General features: G+C 44.3%; 1 long non-coding RNA gene across 1 annotated transcript in view; it reads right to left on the reverse strand.

Annotated features, from left to right (window-relative positions):
• Positions 1-930: 930 nt before the first annotated feature.
• Positions 931-12,539, reverse strand: part of LOC148110807 (uncharacterized) — a 28,353-nt gene continuing 16,744 nt past the window's right edge. Inside the window, exons 2-3 of the long non-coding RNA XR_015724817.1 lie at positions 3,020-3,155; positions 931-2,918 (exon numbers count right to left, since the gene is read on the reverse strand). This is a non-coding gene — a long non-coding RNA (uncharacterized LOC148110807). The remainder of the gene's footprint in view (positions 2,919-3,019; positions 3,156-12,539) is intronic.

Genomic DNA, 12,539 nt, shown 5'->3' on the forward strand with positions numbered 1-12,539 from the left:
TTCACACCCACCACAACAACTACATACACTGCTGGGTGAAAACCTCTGCTCCAGCTATTTTGTAGATCTGGAGTTTGGGGAATTGGGAGATTAGAAAACGATGGCAGGAGGAGCAGATTGTGTTGTAGCAGAGAGGAAGAATTCTTCTTGGTTATATTAAGTAACTGTTCATCACTCTATCTCCCTTATCATTGCACACGCAGCTTCTAGCAGAGAAAGGGCACTAATAAATGTGGGTGATAAGATTCATCAAGTTACCTGTGCAACTAGGAGCATTACGCAATGACAGCTAAAGGTCTGTATAACAGAAATAAAGCCTTATTTCATCTTCTGAACCATCAATCACTTGTGAGAAGGTGTGACAACGTTGACATTACTTTTATATCTTCTCCCCATACACAAGGGTGAGCACATAGTAAACACTTCATAAATATGTCTTAAATGTGTATTCCTTTTTCTACCGCTGCTGGAACAAATTGCCACAAACTCCGTGGCTTAAAACAGCATAAATTTATTATCTCAGAGTTCTGGAAGCCAGAAGTTCAAAGTGGGTCTCACTGGGCTAAGCAAGGTTTTGGCAGGGCTGCATTCCTTTCTGGAGGCTGTAGAAGAGATTCTATTTTTCTCGCCTGTTCCAGCTGCTAGAGGCTGTACTTTCCTTAACTGGTGAGTCCCTTCCATCTTCAAAGTCATCAAAGGCAGGTCTTTCTCACAGTGCCATTTCTCTTTTTCTTTTTTGCCTCTGCCTTGCTCCCTTAAAGAACCTTGTGATTACATTTGGCCTACCAGGTAATCCAGGATAATCTCATTCTTTTAAGGCCAGCTGATTAGCAATTTTAATTCCACCTGCAACCTTAAACCCTCTCACCATGTAATACAACATATACACTGTTCCTGGTGATTAGGACATGTATCTTTTTGGGGGGACATTCTTTTGTCTACCGCAACATGTAAAACAAAACAAAACAAAAACCAGGAAGAACAAAGGAAGAAATAACAGTGAATGGACAAAATGGAGTGGTAACATTGATGCCAGTAATAATAGCAATAAGTAACAAGATTCTGGAACAAAGCAAAAAAAAAAAAAATTCTCTATTCAATGCTATAAGCCAATTTCAAGTGAGCGGGTGCACACACAAGCACACACACTCACAAACACACTAATATCCTGGTTAACTGATGCCACAGCTGGAATATAGCAATTTACTAATTAAGCAAACTAAGCAAGAAAGGAATGACATTTTGTCATATACAGAACTTCTGTAGAAAAAGTTCCCAAATTCCTTTCTTCCTGAAAAAAAAAAATTATTTTCTTGCCCCCTCTATTCCAGCTCACCCCAAACATTTCTGGAAAATTTCTAGGAGGATGGATACAAGTCTCCACATTTGCCTACCAACCTTAACCCACCACTGTACAAGGATGGCTAGTGACTGTCCCAGGGCACTCACGAAATGGAGCACTGCTGGCCTGAATTAGAGGAGGAGGCTGGTCAACATCCCCCCCTTACGCAGAGAGGTAGAGAAATCACTCTATGGTTACCCAACCAGTTTGCTGGAGGAGATTTTGTGGCTAAAACTCCATGGAAACCAGTTGTTTGGACACTGATGTTCCCCAGAGATTTTAGAATCAACTTTTTTCATCATTTGAAACCTACATATTGGGAAATCTCTCCAAAATATTGCGCAAAAAGAACAATCATACTGAATCAATACTGCATGAAAAGATACAACAGCATAAAATAAATTCTTCATTTCCATGCCTTGTCAAGAGGACTCTGAATGTGATTGTAACAATTCTTTCTGGCTGGGAGCCTCCATTATTTTCCTGTTCCATGGTAGCAGAATATCAGTATTCTTTTGCATGTTTGGGACATTTTTTAAAAGGTTTTGCGGTATTGTTTCTGCTGTTTTGTTTTTGTTGCCGCCAGTGGTCCCTTTTTTGATTTGAGTTGGCAGTGTGGCTTCCTTTAGCAGCTTCCTTCCCCTTCTCATTTGTGGAAATAGTAACTAGGATACCAAGCTAGTTAGAATTGTAAGTAAAATGAGGTTAAACAGGCTCCTAAGAAAGCTCTCTCTTGCAAGTGTGTGAGATTTCAGCCCAAACCAGAGTGACATCACCCACAGGGCTGCCCGGTCCAGCCGGAATTTGTAACTCTTTGACATCTATTTGGCTACTCAGAAGCTATTTTTACCTCTTTTCTATTTTTGCTCTGAATAGGTTAGTGTGAAATACTTATGTTTTGGCAAGATGAAATATTGCTATATTTTTCAATGTGCCAAAGCCTTGAAATGGGATAAAAGTCCCTCAGTTCTGGGACCGGGAGGAGGGGAGGGAAGCCATGCTCCTTTCAACGTTTGTGACAACTTGATATAAAACCAGGACTACAGTCTGAATTCCCAATAATAGACTAGACAAGTGTGGCCCATCTGTATAACAATGCGGCTACAAACTGAGTATACCATATACACACACACTGACTGGAAAACATGTCATTGTCATATTGTTTAGTTAGGGGAGGAGAGAAGATGCTGACAGAGGGATGTTTCCCTCGTTGTCCCCCAGCAGACGGTCCTGAGATAGATTTCATAAGGCCCCTAAGAAGGTGCTAGCAGGACGCCCACAGCCCCATCCCACTCAGTAAAGCTTCCTTATGTTGGCTGTCCCTCTCTCCCAGATTCACTCCCTCAGTCCTTACTTCTGCTTCCTGCCATCACCTCTCCAGGCCACTGCACAATAGCCTGTGTCTTGGGTTTTGCTTCAGAGAGAGGCCAGGTAAAGAAAGACACTGTCAGATGAGAATGTGCTGTGTAGAGCTCTAGTACCCACCTTGCAACCCTGAGGGGAGTACCAAGAGAATGGCCAAGAAACGGGTGCATGAAGAAGCATGGCGTCCCTGGGTTCCAGAACAACTGTGTACCTGTAGACATCGTGTTCCATGAAAAGAACAAATCTCTATTAAGTCACTCGCAGTTGGGGTTTATGTTATTTGCAGCCAAAAGTACTTTAAATGATACTCACGGCCAGTCAACGTCCTTCTTGGGAATGCTTTATTTAGAGCTAAAGGCAAGGGGTAAGCCCTCTACGTGGGGAAGCCTGGCATTGGGAGCCAGGCAGCCTCTGGTGACCCGAGTTCCAGCTTGTAGAGAATGCTGGTCTGTGAGAAGCAGAGAGAAAGACAGAGACATTGAGTCCTGTGGTTTAAATTCTTCTGCCAGTAAATTCCTCTTTTTGCCAAAAATGGTTGATGCAGAGTTTCTATCACTTGCAAACAGAAGTCCCACCTAATTGAAGTGTGAGCTCATTCTTGCTTCAAAAAAAGGGGGGGGGAGAATGTATCCTATGAGCGTATGTTCATCTAATCCTGCAAAAAATGTGTGTAGATGTACTCACAGCGACCAGTAATCATTTCTCCAGGAGAGTTAGAATACAGGGGAATAAGGGCATATGTTATCATTTTTGCTTTAGAAACTTCTCAGTGTTTAAACTTGTTATTACCAGCTTGTATCATTTGTGCAATTTTAAAAGACTAAAAACTTCAGAAACTGTGAGATAATACGTGTGTTGGTTTGCGCTGTTAAATTTGAGATATAAGGTTATTGGAAACTAATAGACATGATTCACTGCACACCTGAAAACCACTGCTTACAAATGACCCAACAAACCTCACACAGACAACCATGGATTCTAATACCACATAAAACTCGCAACAATGTGCCCAGTAAGGGACTGATGCTTGGAAGTTGTCTCCAATCTGCCTGTTACCATACCCCCCAACTCTACAAACATTCATAATTTTCATTATTTCTCCCCAAATCCACCCCCAAATAAGTCCACAATGTAAGTTAAAAAAAAAAAAAAACATGAAAGAGCATTTTGCTACATACTAAAGCAAGCTCATCCACTCACCCCTTTCCAGCCCAATGCATTTCTAGACAGAAAAGCCTAGAGCTGGGCTGCCTGGGTGGCTCAGTCAGTTGAGCATCTGCCTTCGGCTCAGGTCATGATCCCAGGCTCCTGGGATCAAGCCCTGCGTTGGGCTCCCTGCTCAGCAGGGGGTCTGCTTCTCCCTCTCCAGGCTCGTGCTTTCTCACTCATTCTCTCTCTCTCTCAAATGAATAACATTTAAAAAAATAAAAATTTAAAAGAAAAAAAAAAAAGAAATCTGGGGCTGCCATAGCTCCATGAGTCTGTGCAAGTGGCCTGGAGAGCTGCGGGAGGTAGGAAGTATGCTGGGCCAACCCAAGCACCCGGGCTGGTGGGATGCAGCCAGGACCAGAAAGGACAGGGTCATGGGAAACCAATACAGCTGGCTCAGCCACAAGCCACTTGACGAATGCACTAAAGCACATAGTTGTAGGGACATGACATTCTCAGGGTGGAGAGGGTGTCAGCAAGTGGAGCACAGACAGCTAAAGGAAAGGCAGGTGACAGTCTGAGCAATGCCAACAGGACCCCAAATGTCAGCTGGAGGATGCCAGGAAGAGGACACAGGGAGAGGCAAGGTCTTGTGTGAGGCTAGGGGGCTGGAGACAGCATCTGAGGAGAGGTGAGACCCAGAATTCCAGGCAGGGAGACTGAGGCAAAAATGCAGGGGTATGAAGAGTAAGAGCTACACGTGATAATTCATGCTGAGTGCTCTGAAATCTTATCTCACTTAATTGTCCCCAAAATCCTGTGAGGAGGGAACTTCGTTATCTCCATTTTTCGGATGAAGCAATAAGGTAGACAGAAGTTGTGTGATTTGCTCAAAGTCACACAGCTAGTCTATTAGTCAGCTCAGGCTGCTGTAGTGAATACCACAGACTGGGTGATTTAAAAACAAAAATTTATTTTCTCAGCATTTTAAAGGCTCAAAAACCAAGATCACGGTGCTTGGCAGGGTTGGTTTCTGGTGAAGCCTCTCTTCCTGACTTGCAGATGGCTGCCTTCTTGCTGTCCTCACACAGCCTTTCCTTTGTGCAGAGAAAGAAAGATCTCTGGTTTCTCTTTCTCTTCTTACAAGGACACTAGTCTTATGAGATTAGGGACCCACCCTCATAACCTCACTTATCCTTAGTGCCCTTCTTAAAGGCCCTATCTCCCAATGCACTGACACCGGGAGTTAAGGCTTCAACATACGAATTTGGGAGGTGGGAGGAGGGGAAACAGTTCAGTCTGGAACAGCTAGCTAGTAGCAAACAGACAGTGTGACTCCAGAGCCTAATAGTCTTTGTGTGTGTGTATTTTTACATTTTATTGAGGTACAATTTAAATATTATAGTTCAGTGATTCTTGAATAAATGCATACATCCATGTGCCCCGCATTCCTAGCGAGAACTATATAGCAGGAGTCAGGACAGCCAGGAGTCCCTCCTGGCACTGCAGACACTAGGTGTCTCCCAGGGAGACTTGATTCTGATCTCCTCCCGCCCCTCTCGCACAGACACACAGACACACAGACAGACACACACACACACACACACACACACACACACACACACAGGGCTCCTTGCCTGCACCAGCCCTTATCTCTGCTGCCCTGCGCTGGGTCGGGTCTCAGGAGACTGACCCTTGTGAGCCGTGTTTCCCAGGGAACTTCGCCCCCTCCCTCTCTGCCTAAGGCAGTGTCTCTGGTATCTCCTCTCTGGCTCCAGCTTTCAGCAGACAGACTCGCACAGTGGTTTTCCACCACAGGCCCCTCAGGCCTCCTCCTCCTTAGTGAAAAAGCACCTCCCTGCGCCCCCCCCCCCCCCCCCCCGCCCTTGACCTCCAGCTTAGAAGTAGGAGCGGTGGCTTCTAGCTGTTCCCATTCTTCAGGTTATCTCACCGTCCATTGTCTGGCTCCTCAGCTCTTTGTCTCCCGGGTAAACACTTACCTGCATCAAATTCCCTCTATTTCAAATTCTCAGCATGGTTTCTCTTGTCCTGGTTACACGTTTAGAGCACACTGAGCGGACACTGGGGTGGTTCTAGGTGTTCCCTGGAGCCTGTGCACAGAGGCTGGAGGCTGGAGGACCCATCAGCACAGATTTCCCCAAAAGGATACCAGGGATGGTATTTACATTTGTTCTGCATCTGTTGACATCCACTTGGGCCACCTCGTGAGCAAATGAGCACTTTTGTCCAGTTCATTCATTGCCCATGGCTCACCTGTTTTTCATGTGGACCTCTGCAAACTGTCAAGACTAGAGTGTCTTTATCGCCTGGTTCTTCAGCTACTGTCATGACACTAAGCTACTAATTGGATTTGCCCGACTGCCACTTATTTTCAAAAAAATATGCTTGTCTCTATGAAGTGGTTGGGAAGAAAAGAGGGACTAAGGAGAGCAACACAGGACACTCAAACAAGAGGGGTCTTCAATAGCCTGTGGGTATCCCCTGGGATCCTGCCAACCGGCTTAGGGAGTTGGGGGTGGGAGCCTACACGGAGGCTTAAAAGAGAGAGAATCCTGGTCACTCTCATGACAGCAGCCGCCAGCTAACTGTAAAATCCATAGGGAGTAGATTCCCAGGACTACAGCAGAAGGACCTCCATCTCTAGTTTGGCTGCAAAACCAAGGCTTGTCTTCCAAGAGCCTTTGGCTTTAGGAGGGAGAACCAGGAGGCAGGCTGCACCCCAACTGGCTCACCGCCCCTATCCCGGGACTTCTCCAGAACGGTAACAGCTGTGAGTCAGGTTTCCTTTGCTCGGCCCACACCCCCTAAGTAACGGGCTGTGGGCCTGTGCTGATTGCAGGAGTAGAAGCCCTGCTGTCAGGGGGTCAAAGGAAAGCAGACAGTCCCCACTTCTCCTTCACTCTGTGTGATAAATCACTTCAGCCGGGAGAAATGTTGTGAAACAACCTGGCAGCTAATGGGAGAAATGTAACCCAAAAACAGAAAGCTACGAAGAAAGAATCCTGTTAGTCACAGAGCTTTTCATCTGAAGCAGGGAACAGGCTCTGGCTTTCTGCAGGAATAATAAAACCACAGCTCTGCACTGTATTAGCTCCTCGAACAAAGGCAGCTCCCGAGAATATAACTCTTCGGGGCTTCTGAGTTGGATTAGTTTTCACTGGGTGAAGGCAGACGTGAAAAGGAGAGACCCAGTGCCCTTAAGGAAATCAAAGACAGAAATAAGCTTGCTATTCAAACAAGGAAAACACAGGCTGCGGGGCAGCTCCCCTCTGCGGTCCATTCAACACCTGGAGAGCCAGCAGCACGTCTCCGCCCCAGCCGGAATTTTCCCACAGTGGACCGGCGAGTTCAGAGCGCCAGAAGAACGCCAGCACTGTCTTCTGGACCTTGGAAACTAGGGTGAGAGGGAAGGGCTGGAGGAGAGAGTCTGTTCCAAAGGAAAATCACAAAAGCTCAAAGTTATCATAAGAGAAAAATCTCCACGCAGGCAGCTGGAGCTATTTTAGGGGTAAAGAAATACTCTTTGTGGGGAAGTGTTTAGGAAAAAACACACACACACAAAGAATGTATGATATCATATTATAGGAACAAAATGTTCTCTCCACAATAAAAAGTCGGTACGGAATCGGTTATGTTAACATCACGTAAGCCTAATGCATGCCACCTAAGTAAGCGGCAGTATGAGGTAGAGAAATGGAGGTTTGGTAACTCTATCTTAACCATTCTTCAGCCCCCACCCCCATCTGGCCAAGCTCCTGCCTTCAGCACCCCCTTCTTCCAAAGGCATCCAGGATTCTCAGGATTCTCTGAGAAGACTATTCTTCTAAATTATTCATAGTACAGTGCTACTTACTTCCACCCTTCCCTTCCCAGAAGCATTTGCTACGTAAGAATCCAGTGAAAATGAGCAATGCTTGAACAAATAATCCCTCCTGGTGGAATTTCAAGCACTTGTAGAGATTTCATTGGGGGCGGAGGGAGAGGAGTCTCTTACCCTCAGCCTAAGTAACACAACGTATAAAAATACACTATAAACTTGCCCTCTTTTAGAGCATTAATTCACATTGTATGGATGTGAGAACATTATTTTTTTAAATACTGACTTTCAAAATTTGAGATCGCAACTTTCAATCAAAATAGCCATGTATCGAAAGAAGGCCAACAAGAAAATGTTGATGAACTTATTCCAAACTGTGTTCTCCTCGTGTATAAACTTTTATATCTGCAAAGGTATGAGAAAGCCTCCAAGTAAGGACGTTCAGGCTATACTGCTAGAAAGAGTCTCCGAGAGGAGCGCCAAGGTGCCCAGCCCCGGATGAGTGAGTGAAGCCATGTTGCATCCTCCAGCCTTGGTCACAACTGGCCCGCACATGGAGAAGAGAGGCAAGCCTTCTGCACTGAGTCCTGCTCAAATGGCAGACCTACAAAATTGCAAATGAATGAATGCTTTAAGCTTGTTTTGGGGTAGTTTGTTACATAGCAATAGATAACCAAAATACCAACCTCGTACAAAAATGACTAAATTGTGTATAGCTCTCCAGATCTGACATATCGAAGATGAGAGACTTGACCTCACAAAGCATAATCTGTCTCAGCACAAACATGTAAATGAGCAAAGTCCAAATTATGTTCCAAATCAGAGACTACTCCCCAAATATCCATGCTCCCCTTCTTCTAGGGTGGGTAGTGGTTCTCAAAGCCTGGTCCTGGACCAGCAGTATCAGCAACACGTGGGAGCCTGCTAGAAATGCAAATTCTTGCCTCTTACTGAATGAGAAACTTGGGTTTCGGCAAGTCTTGCAGGTGATTCTGATGCATTTAGAACTGCTGTCCTATAGCAGTAACACTTGGGATGGGTAACTGGTACATTTGGCCACCTGGATAAATACTAGGTCAAATGGTGGGGTAAGGCCACAACTAAGTTCTGGTCAGCAAGAAATAAGCAAAAATGGGAAAAGGGGTGTTCCCTTGTCTGTCTCTCACCTTCATGTTGGCTGGAATTCAAATGTGATGGCTGGAGCCCCAGAAACTGTCCTCGACTATGAGATGTTCCTAGGGAATGAAATCACGCCCAGCAGAGCGACAAGATGGAAGGAGCCAGGGTCCTGACTCTGTGGGCCTGCCACTTGAGTGCTGATCTGACTCCCTGACTTCCTGAACATGACAAGGAAATCCCTATTTTGCTTATGCCTCCATTTTTTTAAAGTTTTCTGTCCCTCCCAGTTAAATCTGGCCCTAACTAATACACCATCCTCATAAAGTAATCCTTCTTCCCTTCACCTACAGAGATATTCTTAACTATAAAAATATTTTATTTTCCTTGTTTGTCATAAGCTATCTTTTAGATTATTTCTTTAGTTGCTCATTAACTGTCTCCCTATTTGACCAGAAGCTCTGTGAGGGAGTTTTGTTATCTCTATCATTGAATCCTCAACATCTAACACATTTCTACCCTCACAACAGAGACTTGGGGAATATCGACTGGATCGAATGGACAGATGGAAGGATGGATGTAGGGAAACCAAGTCTGTCCAGTTTTTCAGCACTGATAAACTGACCAAGTCTCAAAATAAATCTTTCATTTAAATACTGAGCATCTAGGGCTGCCTGGGTGGTTCGGTTGGTTAAGCATCTGACTTCAAATGCTTCTTGGGTTTGAGCCCCACACCAGGTTCCACACTCAGTGGGGAGCCTGCTTCTCCCTCTCTCTCTGGCCCTCGCCCTGCTAGTGCTGTCTCTCTCTCTCTCTCAAATAAATATAAAATATTTAATAATAATTAAATTAATAACTGATAATTAGGGGTGCCTGGGTGGCGCAGTCGTTAAAGCGTCTGCCTTCGGCTCAGGGCGTGATCCCGGCGTACCGGGATCGAGTCCCACATCAGGCTCCTCCGTTGTGAGCCTGCTTCTTCCTCTCCCACTCCCCCTGCTGTGTTCCCTCTCTCGCTGGCTGTCTCTCTGTCACATAAATAAAATCTAAAAAAAAAAAAAAAAAAAAATAACTGATAATTAAATAAATTAAATAATAATTAATAAATACTGAACATCCAGCAAAACTATCCCTCCCAACATCCCACCTCTGTTCCACATTTTAACCTGAATTTGAAGTAGTAATAATAATAATAATAACAACCAACATTCTTGTAAGTCCTCAAATGTGCCAAAGACAAATTCCAGTAGAGGGGCATTTTACGGTATACTTGACCAGTATTCCTCAAAACTGTCAAGGTCATCAAAAACTAGAAAGCCAGAGAAATTGTCACAGCAAAGAGAGCCTAATGAGACACAATTACTGGATATAATATAGTATCCTGGATGGGTCCTAAAGCAGAAAAAGACCTTAGGTAAATACTCAGGAAATCTGAATAAGCTACACACTTTACTTAATAGTAACATATCAGTATTGGTTCATTGATTGTAACAAATGCACCTACTAATATTTGATGTTAATAATGGGAAACCGAGCTTAAGGTGGGGCGAAGGGTGGATATACAGGTGTATATTCTCTGTACTGTCTGCTTACTTTTTCTGTAATCTAAAACTGTTCTAAAAAAATAGTTTACTAGAAAAGAAATATGCCAAAGACTTACATATATTAGCTCCTGTAACACATATTAATTCTCATAAAGACTGATATAGGTACTATGATGAGACTTATTTTACAGACACAAAAGCACACTAAGCTCGGTTTCCCCAACACCTTGAGGCTTAAACTGTTTCTTCTGGATCAAAATTTATTTAATTTAGTCATTTTAATAATGCATATTGATTAATGTGTGTCACCCAGGGACTGAGCTTAGGTGATTCTACGAAAAGAGTCAACATTGGGAAGGCGGAAAGGGTCTTGTATCTGCCTACTGAAATTCAAAGGGCGCAGGTAAACTTTGTAAAGAGTGTACAATTCTAAAATGTGTTATATTTACACGTTGACAGCACATACACTCCTCCAACAGCTAGAAACAACTGAGCTTGACATCTAATTATCAAGAATAATTATTTAATAGGAAGCCACCAGATGGCACAGATTGTTAAGAACACATAAATCATACATTGTAAGTTACAAAGCTGATTTGAGAGTGGATTTGTGTCTCGTCCCAAGTACTGAAATAGCTAGGGCTCCCTCTCCAAGGACAATCCCTGGTCTGCACTGAAAGAATGCCTCAAATGAGAAAAATCTCTATGTCATTGCATTCCTTTCTAAAGATAATCACTATAAACTTCCTTAACTACTATTTTGGCTAGCAGAACCTTAGCATTTCATTACTGGCTACTCTACTGACCAAAACAAAGATTGAGGCTGGTCAGACTGGAATTCCTGGCCAAAGCAGTTTGACCGTGAAATGTTATCAGTGCTCATGGTAATAATGGGGTACACCCAGACAGAACTAAGCTTTGTTGAAACATTTGTTTACAAAGTTTATTGCCTATGGGATTTGACTTCCTTGCTCTGAATGGTAATCATAGGTAGTATCCAATCTGAATTTCCCCCTGAAACAATGCCCAAGGGGGGACTTCGCATCCGTGACTTCATTGCTTCTCATGATTCCTTCGGCTACCTCAGTCTGTTTCTTGGGAAACAAATTCAGCTCAGGCATCAGCTCCTTCACAAAATCTTTCTTGACCTGCTCAGTGCGGGCCATTTCCATATACTCCCATGGCTCCTAGCGCTGATCTTGGTCATGGGATTATCACAGTTCAGTGCAATTCAACAAGTACTGAATGGGTGCCTCTCAGGCACTGTTCTAGGCACTTGGGAATCATCAGCGAACAAATTAAAGATGCCTGCCCTTGTGAGAAGGGCAATAAGCAATCCACCATAATCAATAAGTAAATTTTATAGTATGTAATACTGCTAAATGCTATGGAAAAAGAAAATGTGGGGTGTGTTAAGGGAGGCAGGGTGGACTGGGGTACAGAGGGAAGTTCGGGTTGCAGTATTAATTCAAGTGGCCAAGGGAGGCTTCAGTGAGAATACGAGCAAAACCTGAAGGAGGTGAGGGAGTTAAACCACAGATCCTGGAGGCAGTTTCCAGGCAGAGGAAAGATAGGGCAAAGAGAACATGCCTGGTGAGACTGAGAACCAGCCAGGAGGCTAGTGAGTTTGGAGGAAGTGCTCAGAAGGGAGCTGGAGGGGAAGAGGGGGGTGAAGCAGGGAGCGTCAATTATGCAGGGCCGGGGGAGGGGGAGCACTGCAAAGACTTTGGCTTTCACTCTGAGTGAAACCCGTAGCTAATGCTTGGTTTCAGGTAGAGGAGGGACAAGAGCTAACTTAGTTTTGCAAGATTTGTTCAGGCCACCGTGTTGACGATAGACCTGTAACGGGGCCAAGACAAAAGCAGAAAAACCTGTTGGAGGTGATTATAGGTGAAAGATGATGATGCCGTAGGCTAGAGAAGCAGCAGTGGAAGAAGGCAGATGGGAGCCAGGTTCTGGATTTGAAATCTTGGTGGGATTGGATGTTGGGTGTAAAAAGCAGAGGACAGGCAATGATGACTCCAAGAATTCTCTCCTGAGCAACTCCTACAAAGGACTTAACCACGAACTAATGTGGGGAAGACCATGGAAGAAAGAAGTTAGGACGCGTTGTGCAGGAATCGAAGAAAGAGTGTGAATCTGGTTGTTGCCTGAGAATGCTCTGTGGACACTTCCTGAAAAGATAGAA

Source organism: Ursus americanus, chromosome 1, assembly GCF_024610735.1.
Source record: "Ursus americanus isolate L20-20 chromosome 1, mUrsAme1.1.p, whole genome shotgun sequence".
In the NCBI taxonomy this organism is placed as follows: domain Eukaryota; kingdom Metazoa; phylum Chordata; class Mammalia; order Carnivora; family Ursidae; genus Ursus; species Ursus americanus.